Below are 13,366 nucleotides of genomic sequence, written 5' to 3'. Positions count from 1 at the left end.
AATCATATCTTTTTAATCACATCTTTTTCAAAATAGTTTTTAATCATATCTTTTTGATTTCTAATTTCAAAATCTTTTTCAAAAATTACTTGATTTCTTTCCCACTCTTGATTTTCGAAAATCAATTAAAGTTTTTAAAAATGTTTTTAAAATCTTTTTAATTTAGTTTTTGAAATTTCTTCCCCTCTTCTTACATCCTTCTATTTATGGAGTACCACTCCTCTTCAATGCACAATTCGAACTCTATCTGACTAAGTTCGAATTCTTCTACCTCTTCCTTCTAATTTTCTTTTCCTCTGACACCTCAAGGAATCTCTATACTGTGACATAGAGGATTCCATATTTTCTTGTTCTCTTCTCTTTCATATGAGCAGGAACAAAGACAAAGGCATTCTTGTTGAAGCTGACCCTGAACCCAAAAGGACCTTGAAGCGAAAGCTAAGAGAAGCTAAGGCACAACTCTCTGTAGAGGACCTAACAGAAATCTTCAAAGAAGAAGAAACCATGGCAGCCGAAAACAACAACAATGCCAACAATGCAAGGAAGGTGCTGGGTGACTTTACTGCACCTACTCCCGACTTCTATGGGAGAAGCATCTCTATCCCTGCCATTGGAGCAAACAACTTTGAGCTTAAGCCTCAATTAGTTTCTCTAATGCAACAGAATTGCAAGTTCCATGGACTTCCATTGGAAGATCCTCATCAGTTCTTAGCTGAATTCTTGCAAATCTGTGACACTGTCAAGACCAATGGGGTTGACCCTGAGGTCTACAGACTTATGCTATTCCCTTTTGCTGTAAGAGACAGAGCTAGGACATGGTTGGACTCACAACCTAAAGAAAGCCTGAACTCTTGGGAAAAGCTAGTCAATGCCTTCTTGGCAAAGTTCTTTCCACCTCAAAAATTGAGTAAGCTTAGAGTGGAAGTCCAAACCTTCAGACAGAAGGAAGGTGAATCCCTCTATGAAGCTTGGGAAAGATACAAACAATTAATCAGAAAATGTCCTTCTGACATGCTTTCTGAATGGAGCATCATAGGTATTTTCTATGATGGTCTCTCTGAACTATCCAAGATGTCTTTGGATAGCTCTGCTGGAGGATCTCTTCATCTGAAGATGACGCCTATAGAAGCTCAAGAGCTCATTGAAATGGTTGCAAATAACCAATTCATGTATACTTCTGAAAGGAATCCTATGAACAATGGGACAAGTCAGAAGAAAGGAGTTCTTGAGATTGATACTCTGAATGCCATACTGGCTCAGAATAAGATATTGACTCAGCAAGTCAATTTGATTTCTCAAAGTCTGTTTGGAATGCAAGCTGCACCAGGCAGTACTAAGGATGCTTCATATGAAGAAGAAGCTTATGATCCTGAGAACCCTTCAATGGAAGAGGTGAATTACATAGGAGAACCCTATGGAAACACCTATAATTCTTCATGGAGAAATCATCCAAATTTCTCATGGAAGGATCAAGAGAGACCTCAACAAGGTTTCAATAACAATAATGGTGGAAGAAACAGGTTTAGCAATGGTAAGCCTTTTCCATCATCTTCTCAGCAACGGACAGAGAATTCTAAGCAGAGCCACTCTGACTTAGCAACCATGGTCTCTGATCTAATCAAAACTACTCAAAGTTTCATGACTGAAATAAGGTCCTCCATTAGGAATTTGGAGGCACAAGTGGGACAGCTGAGCAAGAAAGTTACTGAACTCCCTCCTAGTACTCTTCCAAGCAATACAGAAGAAAATCCAAAAGGAGAGTGCAAGGCCATCAACATGGCCGAACGTGAAGAAGATGAAGAGGCAGTGAACGCCACTGAGGAAGACCTCAATGGGCGTGCACTGGCCTCCACTGAGTTCCCCAATGAGGAAACCATGGGAATCTGAGGCTCAAAATGAGACCATAGAGATTCCATTAGACTTACTTCTGCCATTCATGAGCTCTGATGAGTATTCTTCCTCTGAAGAGGATGAGTATGTCAGTCAAGAGCAAGTTGCTAAATACCTTGGAGCAATCATGAAGCTAAATGACAAGTTATTTTGGTAATGAGACTTGGGAGAATGAACCTCCTTTGCTCACCAAAGAACTGGATGACTTGTCTAGGCAGAAACTACCTCAAAAGAGACAAGATCCTGGGAAGTTTTCAATACCTTGTACCATAGGCACCATGACCTTCAAGAAGGCTCTGTGTAACCTAGGGTCAAGTGTAAACCTCATGCCTCTCTCTGTAATGGAGAAGCTAGGGATCTCTGAGGTACAAGCTGCAAGAATCTCACTAGAGATGGCAGACAATTCAAAGAAACAAGCCTATGGACTTGTAGAGAATGTTCTGGTAAAAGTTGAAGACCATTACATCCCTACTGATTTCAAAGTCCTAGAGACTAGGAAGTGCATGGATGAATCCATCATCCTTGGCAGACCCTTCCTAGCCACAGCAAAGGCTGTGATTGATGTTGATAGAGGTGAACCAATCATTCAAGTGAATGAGGAATCCTTTGTGTTTAAGGCTCAAGGATATCCCTCTGTCACCATGGAGAGGAAGCATGAAGAGCTTCTCTCAAAACAGAGTCAAACAGAGCCCCCACAGTCAAACTCTAAGTTTGGTGTTGGGAGGCCACAACCAAACTCTAAGTTTGGTGTTGAACCCCCACATTCAAACTCTAAGTTTGGTGTTGGGAGGTTTCAACATTGCTCTGAGTATCTGTGAGGCTCCATGAGAGCCCTCTGTCAAGCTACTGACATTAAAGAAGCGCTTGTTGGGAGGCAACCCAATGTTATATTTTATCTATTTTCCTTTGTTATTTTATGTTTTCTGTAGGTTGATGATCATGAGAAGTCACAAAATCAATTGAAAAAGCAAAAACAGAATAAAAACAGGAAGAAAAACAGCACACCCTGGAGGAAGATCTTACTGGCGTTTAAACGCCAGTAAGGGTAGCAGTTGGGCGTTTAACGCCCAGTCTGGCACCATTCTGGGCGTTTAACGCCAGAAAGGGGCACCAGACTGGCGTTAAACGCCAGAAAAGGGCAAGAAGCTGGCGTTAAACGCCAGAAATGGGCACCAGCCCGGCGTTTAACGCCAGAATTGGCTCAAAACGCATTTTTGCATGCCATTTGGTGCAGGGATGACTTTTCCTTGACACCTCAGGATCTGTGGACCCCACAGGATCCCCACCAACCCCACCACCCTCTCTCTTCTTCACCCATCACCAATCACCTCAACCACTCTTCCCCAAAAACCCTTCACTTATCAAATCCCATCTTTCTCTTTACCACTCACATCCATCCTTCATAAAACCCCACCTACCTCACCATTCAAAATTCAAACCACTTTCCCTCCCAAACCCACCCATAATGGCCGAACCCTACCCCTCCCCTCACCCCTATATAAACCAATCTTCACTCCTTCATTTTCACATACCCTAAACACTACTTCTTCCCCCTTTGGCCGAACCACACAGCCTCCTCCATCTCCTCCATTTTCTTCTTCTTCTCCTATATTCTTTCTTTTTTTGCTCGAGGACGAGCAAACCTTTTAAGTTTGGTGTGGTAAAAGCGTTCCTTTTGTTTTTCCATAACCATTTATGGCATCTAAGGCCGGAGAAACCTCTAGAAAGTGGAAAGGGAAGGCAAAAGCTTCCACCTCCGAGTCATGGGAGATGGAGAGATTCATCTCAAGGGTGCATCAAGACCACTTCTATGAAGTTGTGGCCTTGAAGAAGGTGATCCCCGAGGTCCCTTTCAAACTCAAAAAGAGTGAATATCCGGAGATCCGACATGAGATTCGAAGAAGAGGTTGGGAAGTTCTCACCAACCCCATTCAACAAGTCGGAATCTTAATGGTTCAAGAGTTCTATGCCAATGCATGGATCACCAAGAGCCATGATCAAGGTGTGAACCCGAACCCAGAGAATTGGCTTACAATGGTTCGGGGGAAATACTTAGATTTTAGTCCGGAAAATGTGAGGTTGGCATTCAACTTGCCCATGATGCAAGGAGATGAACATCCTTACACAAGAAGGGTCAACTTTGATCAAAGGTTGGACCGAGTCCTCACTGACATTTGTGAAGAGGGCGCCTGACGATTGACTTTTTGATGGTTTAGAATTTCTCAAGTAAAACCTCGTTGTAAAGTATAGTTTCCAAACCAAACAATAATCCTTTCGTACAAAAAGTTGTTTGTCACTAGTACAAACCCCTAAATTTATAAACCGAAGTATTGGAACCTCGGGTCGTTCTCCCTAGGAATTACAATAGAGTGTCTTGTTATTGGTTTGAGTTATTTTTGGGGTTTTGATAAGAAGCATGAAAGATAAATGGCAAGAAAGTAAACTAAGGCCTAAAAAGGTCTTGGCAAGGGTTGGTAGTCAAGGATCTCTATCCTAATCACTAACCACAATATGAGAATTGGCAAGGATTAATCCCATTAAATCATCCTTTAACTAGTAGTAAAGGAAAGTCAAATGAGCTATATCAATCCTAGTCCATAAGTCCTAACTCTCCACCAATTCAATTAGTGAGAACTAGAGTCAATGGCTCCCAATCATCAATCACTTGGACATTAGCAACTCAAGAGTTCCTAAGTTACCTTTCCAAGCCAAGAGTATAAAATTCTACTCTAAAATCCAACCAAGCATTTCATCAAACACTTGGAAGGCATAAAAGGAAAGCATAGTAAATTGCAAGAAAAGTAAATCTACACTACTCAATTACAAGGAATTAACAACAACAAATCAAATGAACACAATTATTAAGAAGTACCTTTTATTGAATTGAAAGAGAGTAGAAGAAACAATTCTAGATCTACAACAAAATCTAAGAAAAACATAAAGGAAATTACAACAAAAGAATAGAGGAAGATGAATGTAACAACAAGGAATTGAAGAGTAGAAGTAGAAGAAAGCAAAGATTAAAACCTAGGTCTAAGAACTAATCCTAATCCTAATCCTAATTCTAGAGAGAAGTGAGAGCTTCTCTCTCTAGAAACTAACTTCTAGAACTAATCCTAATGAGTGTAATGTGAACTAATGAGTTGGAATCCCCTTTGCTCTTCAATCCTTGGCTTTAAATAGCATCTTTGGCGCCAAAGTTGGTTGGGATTGGGCCCCACAACCCTCCAGAATTCGTTGGCCACGTTTTCATTAAAAAATCATAAACCAACACCGACGCGTACGCGCACATCACGCGTACGCGTCCATGGGGTAATTCGCAGGTGCGCGCAAGCGCCAGGTGCGCACGCGCGTCCATGGGCGAATTCAACTTCTTTGACTTTTCATGATTTCTCCACTTTGCATGCTTTCCCTCTTCACTCCTTTGATCCATTCCTAGCCCTTTTCAATCTAAAATCACTAACAGACATATCAAGGCATCTAGTGGAATCAAAGGGAGATTAGAACCATCAAATTAAGGGTTGAAAAGCATGTTTTCACATCTAAGCACAAATGAGGAGACAATCATAAAACCATGCTATTTCAATGGATAAATGAGGGTAAAAGGTATTAAAATCTCTTAGAATCAATGCAAGACAAACCGTCAAAATGGGGTTTGTCAGCGCCCAATGGAAGAGAGATTCAAGAGGGAAGCCGGTTCAATTAAGAAGGCATGACCTCAAACCCGTGGCTAGAGGATGATTGGAGTTTATCCAACGCTCAATCTTTCCCACCAGCAACCGGTCTGAAGTTACTCTAGACCGGGCCATCATGATCCATAGCATCATGATTGGAGAAGAAGTAGAAGTTCATGAGGTTATAGCCCAAGAACTCTATAAGGTGGCGGACAAGTCCTCTACCTTAGCAAGGTTAGCCTTTCCTCATCTCATTTGTCACCTCTGTTATTCAGTAGGAGTTGACATAGAAGGAGACATCCTCATTGATGAGGACAAGCCCATCACTAAGAAAAGGATGGAGCAAACAAGAGACCCCTCTCATCATGAGATCCCTGAGATGCCTCAAGGGATGCACTTTCCTCCACAAGACTATTGGGAGCAAATCAACACCTCCCTAGGAGAATTGAGTTCCAACATGGGACAACTAAGGGTGGAGCACCAAGAACATTCCATCCTTCTCCATGAAATTAGAGAAGATCAAAGAATCATGAGAGAGGAGCAACAAAGACAAGGAAGAGACATTGAGGAGCTCAAGCACTCCATAAGATCTTCAAGAGGAAGAACAAGCCGCCATCACTGAGGTGGACCCGTTCTTTAATCTCCTTGTTCTTTATTTTCTTGTTTTTCGAATTTTCATGCTTATGTTTATCCATGTTTGTGTCTTATGATCATTAGTGTCTTAGTGTCTATGCCTTAAAGTTATGAATGTCCTATGAATCCATCACCTTTCTTAAATAAACAATGTTCTTAATTGAAAAAGAGAAGAATTGCATGAATTTTGAATTTTATAACAGATTAATTATTTTGATGTGGTGGCAACACTTTTGTTTTCTGAATGTATGCTTAAACAGTGCATATGTCTTTTGAATTTGTGGTTCATGAATGTTGGCTCTTGAAAGGATGATGAAAAAGGAGACATGTTACTGAGGATCTGAAAAATCATAAAAATGATTCTTGAAGCAAGAAAAAGCAGTGAATACAAAAAAAAAAGAAGGAAAAAAACGAAAAAAAAAGAAAGAGAAAAAGAAAGAAATAAAGTTGTGATCCAAGGCAAAAAGAGTGTGCTTAAGAACCCTGGACACCTCTAACTGGGGACTCTAGCAAAGCTGAGTCACAATCTGAAAAGGTTCACCCAGTTATGTGTCTGTGGCATGTATGTATCCGGTGGTAATACTGGAAGACAGAGTGCTTTGGGCCACGGCCAAGACTCATAAAGTAGCTGTGTTCAAGAATCATCATACTTAACTAGGAGAATCAATAACACTATCTGGATTCTGAGTTCCTAAAGAAGCCAATCATTCTGAATTTCAAAGGATAAAGTGAGATGCCAAAACTGTTCAGAGGCAAAAAGCTAAAAGCCCCGCTCATCTAATTAATACTGATCTTCATAGATGTTTTTGGAGTTCATTGCATATTCTCTTCTTTTTATCTTATTTGATTTTCAGTTGCTTGGGGACAAGCAACAATTTAAGTTTGGTGTTGTGATGAGCGGATAATTTGTACGCTTTTTGGCATTGTTTTTAGTATGTTTTTGGTATGATTTAGTTAGTTTTTAGTATATTTTTATTAGTTTTTAGTTAAAATTCACTTTTCTGGACTTTACTATGAGTTTGTGTGTTTTTCTGTCATTTCAGGTATTTTCTGGCTGAAATTGAGGGACCTGAGCAAAAATCTGATTCAGAGACTGAAAAGGACTGCAGATGCTGTTGGATTTGATGTCTTGGAATCTTGGTAGCTATCTTTAGTCTTATGCTATCATAGATCATGGGGCTGGCCTCACGGCCATGCCTAGACCTTGTTCTTATGTATTTTCAACGGTGGAGTTTCTACACACCATAGATTAAGGTGTGGAGCTCTGCTGTACCTCAAGTATTAATGCAATTACTATTGTTCTTCTATTCAATTCCGCTTGTTCTTGTTCCAAGATATCACTTGTTCTTCAACTTGATGAATGTGATAATCCGTGACACTCATCATCATTCTCACCTATGAACGTGTGACTGACAACCACCTCCGTTCTACCTTAGATTAGGTGAATATCTCTTGGATTCCTGATACACAACGCATGGTTGATCGCCTGACAACCGAGCCAGCCATTCCGTGAGATCAGAGTCTTCGTGATATAGGCTAGAACTAATGGCGGCATTCAAGAGAATCCGGAAGGTCTAAACCTTGTCTGTGGTATTCTGAGTAGGATTCAATGATTGAATGACTGTGACATGCTTTAAACTCGCGATTGTGGGGCGTTAGTGACAGACGCAAAAGAATCACTGGATTCTATTCCGACATGATCGAGAACCGACAGCTGAATAGCCGTGCTGTGACAGGGTGCGTTGAACATTTCCACTGAGAGGATGGGAGGTAGCCACTGACAACGGTGAAACCCTTGCATAATGCTTGCCATGGAAAGGAGTAAGAAGGATTGGATGAAGACAGTAGGAAAGCAGAGAGACGGAAGGGACAAAGCATCTCCATTCGCTTATCTGATATTCTCACCAATGGAATACATAAGTATCTCTATCTTTATCTTTATGTTTTAATCATATATCATCCATAACCATTTGAGTCTGCCTGACTGAGATTTACAAGGTGACCATAGCTTGCTTCATACCAACAATCTCCGTGGGATCGACCCTTACTCGCGTAAGGTTTATTACTTGGACGACCCAATGCACTTGCTGGTTAGTTGTGCGAAGTTGTGTTTATGCCATGGTATTGAGCACCAAGTCTTTGGGGCCATTACTAGGGATTATTTGAGTTGTGAAAAGTAGTGATCACAATTTCGTGCACCAGGGAGCTGGCGCTGAACGCCAGAAACAAGCATGGAACTGGCGTTCAACGCCAGAAACATGCTGGAAATGGGCGTTGAACGCCTAAAACAAGCATGAAGCTGGCGTTTAACGCCAGAAACAAGCATCAATCTGGCGTTGAACGCCAGGATTTCATGTAGAGGGCATTTTACATGCCTCTTTGGTGCAGGGATGCTAATCCTTGACACCTCAGGATCTGTGGACCCCACAGGATCCCCACCTACCTCAACTCACCTTCTCTCTCTTTTTCACACAATCCAATAAACACTCTTCCCCAAAACCCTTCGCCATTCACCTCAATCTCTCTTTCCCATCACCTCTTCACCACTCACATCCATTCACTCTTCCCCATAAACCCCACCTACCTTCAAAATTCAAAATCTCTTTCCCACTCAAACCCACCCCAAATGGCCGAAACTACTCCCTCTCCCTTCACTATATAAACACCTCTATCCCTCTTAATTTTCACACACCACAACCCTCTCTTCTTCACCTTGGCTGAAACTAAACACTTCTCCCTTTCCTCCATATTTTCTTTTTTTTCTTTTTCTTCTTTCTTCTCTTGCTCGAGGGCGAGCAATATTCTAAGTTTGGTGTGGTAAAAGCATAGCTTTTTTTTTTGTTTTTCCATAACCATTGATGGCACCTAAGGCCGGAGAAACCTCTAGAAAAGGGAAAGGGAAGACAAAAGCTTCCACCTCTGAGTCATGGGAGATGGAGAGATTCATCTCCAAAGCCCATCAAGACCACTTCTATGATGTTGTGGCTAAGAAGAAGGTGATCCCCGAGGTCCCTTTCAAACTTAAGAAAAATGTGTACCCGGAGATCCGACATGAGATCCAAAGAAGAGGTTGGGAAGTTCTGACCAACCCCATTCAACAAGTCAGAATCTTAATGGTTCAAGAGTTCTATGCCAATGCATAGATCACTAGGAACCATGATCAAAGTGTGAACCCGAATCCAAAGAATTATCTTACAATGGTTCGGGGGAAATGCTTAGATTTTAGTCTGGAAAATGTGAGGGTTGCATTCAACTTGCCCATGATGCAAGGAGATGCACACCCCTACACTAGAAGGGTCAACTATGATCAAAGGTTGGACCAAGTCCTTTTGGACATATGTGTGAAAGGAGCTCAATGGAAAAAAGACTCCAAAGGCAAGCCGGTTCAATTAAGAAGACTAGACCTCAAGCCTGTGGCTAGAGGTGGTTGGAATTCATCTAACGCTCCATCATCCCCATTAGCAACCGATCCGAAGTTACTGTGGATCGGGCCATCATGATTCATAGCATCATGAATGGAGAGGAAGTAGAAATTCATGAAGTCATCTCCCTTGAATTCTACAAAATAGCCGAAAAGTCCTCCACCATGGCAAGGCTAGCTTTTCCTCATCTTATTTGCCATCTATGTTACTCAGATGGAGTTATCATAAAAGGAGACATTCTTATTGAAGAGGATAAGCCCATCACTAAGAAGAGGATAGAGCAAACAAGAGAGCCCACTCATGGATCCCAAGAGACGCCTGAGGAAGCTCATCACCAAGAAATCCCGGAGATGCCTCAAGGGATGCACTTTCCTCCCAACAATTATTGGGAACAACTCAACACTTATCTAGAAGATTTGAGTTACAATATGGATCAATTAAGGGTGGAACATCAAGAGCACTCTATCATTCTCCATGAAATTAGAGAAGATCAAAGAGCAATGAGGGAGGAGCAACAAAGTCAAAGAAGAGACATAGAAGAGCTCAAGGACATCATTGGTTCTTCAAGAAGAAAGCGCCACCATCACTAAGGTGAACTAATTCCTTGTTCTTATTTCTCTATTATTTTTTTCGGTTTTTATGATATATATTTGTTTATGTTTTGTGTCTCTACTTCATGATCATTAGTATGTAGTGATACGTAAAAATGAGATTTCACGTACAACCGGCAAGTATACCGGGTCGTATCAAGTAATAAAACTCACAAAGAGTGAGGTCGATCCCACGGAGATTGGAAGATTAAGCAACTTTAGTTAATGGTAAATTTAGTCAAGCAAACATAGTTTTGATTTCATGAGCATTTTGATTTTTGAACATAATTGCTAGAATGTAAATGACACAAAATGTAAAGAGCTAGAATAGAGAAATAAAATGGAAGTAAATGACGGAAACTTAAAGTGCAAGAAACTTAAATGACATCAAAGATAAATTGCAAGGAATTAAAGTGCTGAATTCTAAAGAGCATAAGAGTGAGAAATAAGAAACAGAATGTAAATGACAAGAATAATAAATTGCAAGAATGTAGAAGGGAATTGGGTAATGGGTTTTCAAACACTAAGAACAAAAGAAATGAGAATTAATGATGGAGAGGATCATTAGGGATCAGAGATGTTAGTTTTCATGAATTGATGTTAGTCAAATCCTTCTCAATCATGGGTATAGATCTATGGCAAGTGGGTGATTGAACCCCAATCTCTTGGTGATTCAATCTCTCTCAACATAACCAATTGCCACTCTCGTGATCTAATTGTTCATGAGAAGAGATGAAGCTCATATATTATCCAGCCACACAATTTCTATAATCTCAACCAAGGAGAGTTACATCTCACATACTAACCAAGGTATATTGATTAAAGAAATCATGAAAGGATGATCTCTAAACTGAATTGTGTGGTTCATTCCTCAAATTCACCACATAATTCATGTAGATTAACCCCTCTCTCGATGGTGGTTGAATCTATGAATAGCAAGAGTTCCCTCTTTAGATCAACCACTAGAATTGAGGAGGAAAGATGGGTTCATCAATCCATTCCAACAAACAGAGCTCCTCCCCCTAATGAAAGTGGGGTTTAGTGAGTCATTGCTCCAAATTCAACAACAATTGCCATAAACAAGAATTAAACTAAGTGTAAAGGAAGAAGAAGAAGAAGAATGAAATGCTTAGAACTTGAAAATGAAGAAGAGAAATTCCAATAGAAAACCAAAGATGAGCTTTCCGGGAGAGTACCCGGAAGTTCTTACAAAGCCAAGTAAAAGTGCTAAAAGTGTATAAAAATTCTAAGTGTCAAAAAGTAATCAAAAGTGTAAAAGTCCCCTACAAGTACATCAATCTCTTCTATTTATACTACTCCTAAAACTCTTCAGAGATCTTCAATTTGGGTTAGCAATGTGGGCTTTCTCATTGTTGAATTCTTGGCTCAATTGGAGGTGTTGCTAGGCTTGGAAAGGAAGGGTTCATTCATCATGATTCTGGCCCATTGGCTTGGCGTTATTGGCACTAACTCCAGGCCAAATGCACGTTGGCAACGTGCAAGACATTTTCCTGGGAGTGAAGTATGAGACTTGGGCGTTGCTAGCCCAAGTTGTTGCCAACAACTTGCTTTTCCTCTTCTTGACTCTATTTTCATGCTAAATGTAGCCCAGAATTTGAGTGTCAACCTTCAGCCTCAATATGGACTATTATACATCATTGGAAAGCTCTTGATGTCTATTTTCTAATGCCACTGGAATCACCTCAATTGGACTTTCCTAGCTCAAGTTATGGTTCCTCAAAGAAGGTAAGGTCAAGCTGCCAAGTTGTTGCCAAAAACGCACCTTCACCTCCAAGTTGGCAACGTGCTCGTGCTTTACTCTCCCAAGGCAGGGACTTGGGGCTGGCGTTGTTGCAAAACACGCACCCTAATATGCACGTTGGCAACGTGCTCGTGTCCCCCCTCCAGGCTCAACTCTAGCCTTCTTAAATTTCACTTCATGTTCTTGTTTTTAGGGCCTAAAGATGACTCTGGTTTGGCTTCAATTTTGTGCTCCACCATAGACTATCATATGGTTGGAAAGCTCTGAATGTTAGCATTCCAACGCAACTGGAAGCACTCAATTTGGATCTCTGTAGCTCAAGATATCTTCCATTGAAGTGGACATGGTCAGGCTGCCAAAATCGCACACGTTTTTGGTAAACACGCCCTTGTTTCCAGCGTTGCCAACGTGCTCAGATTCTGAAGCTCTAAATGAAGCCAACTTTTGAAGCTTCAAATGAATGCCAATCCTATACTATGATATATGGTTGGAAAGCTCTGGATGTCTACTTTCAAATGCCGTTGGAATCACCTCATTTGGAGCTTTGTAGCTCAAGATATACTCCATTGAAGGAGGTAAGGTCAGGCTGTCCAGCTCACCAGCGTTTTTGGCAAACACTCCTTTGTATTTCAGCGTTGGCAACGTGGTTGGTGCCATGTCTTGGCGTTGGTAACTTGGTTGGTGCCATGTCTTGGCGTTGGTAACTTGGTTGGTGCCATGTCTTGGCGTTGGCAACTTGGTTGGTGCCATGTCTTGGCATTGGCAACTTGGATGGTGCCAAAGTTGCTTGGCGTTGCCTTGAATAACGCCCATAGTTCTTGGCGTTGGCAACGCCCTCGAGCTCCACTTCAAGGCTTCATTCTTGTGCTTGGCGTTGCCTTGAATAACGCCCATAGTTCTTGGCGTTGGCAACGCCAGCTCCTTTTCTTCCAGGGCCAAGCTTGATTGTGTGTGGCGTTGGCAACGTGCTCCTAGAGTTGGCAACGCCAACTTTGCTCCCAAGACTGCCAAACTTGCTTGTGTTGTGGCGTTGGCAACGTGGTTCTAGAGTTGGCAACGCCAACTTTGCTTCTCCAGGGCTGCCTGGCGTTGCCAACTTGCTGCTCAAGTTGGCAACTTGCAATGCTTCATTTCCTTGCTCTTGGGGCTTGAGTTTCCCTCTGATTTGAGCTTCCATTCCTCGCCACATTATGGACTATTATATATCGTTGGAAAGCTCTTGATGTCAGCTTCTCAATGCAATTGGAATCATGCCAATTGGATCCTTGTGGTTCAAGATATTCATCCTTGAAGAGGGGAGGTCAAGCTGCCAACTCTGCTGGACACACACTAGCAAGTTGCCAACTTGATTTCCAAGTTGCCAACTTGCTTGTTCTTCCTTTCTCCAATATTTTC

General features: G+C 41.4%; 1 non-coding gene across 1 annotated transcript; it reads right to left on the bottom strand.

Moving 5' to 3' along the window:
• Positions 1-909: 909 nt before the first annotated feature.
• Positions 910-1,017, bottom strand: LOC130964945 (small nucleolar RNA R71). Its single transcript, XR_009081008.1, has one exon. It is a non-coding gene; the product is annotated as a small nucleolar RNA R71 (small nucleolar RNA).
• Between the last annotated feature and the right edge of the window lie 12,349 nt (positions 1,018-13,366).

Source organism: Arachis stenosperma, chromosome 2, assembly GCF_014773155.1.
Source record: "Arachis stenosperma cultivar V10309 chromosome 2, arast.V10309.gnm1.PFL2, whole genome shotgun sequence".
Classification (NCBI taxonomy): domain Eukaryota; kingdom Viridiplantae; phylum Streptophyta; class Magnoliopsida; order Fabales; family Fabaceae; genus Arachis; species Arachis stenosperma.
The sequence above is the reverse complement of the archived record's forward strand: the minus strand, read 5'-3'. Positions and strand labels throughout refer to the sequence as shown.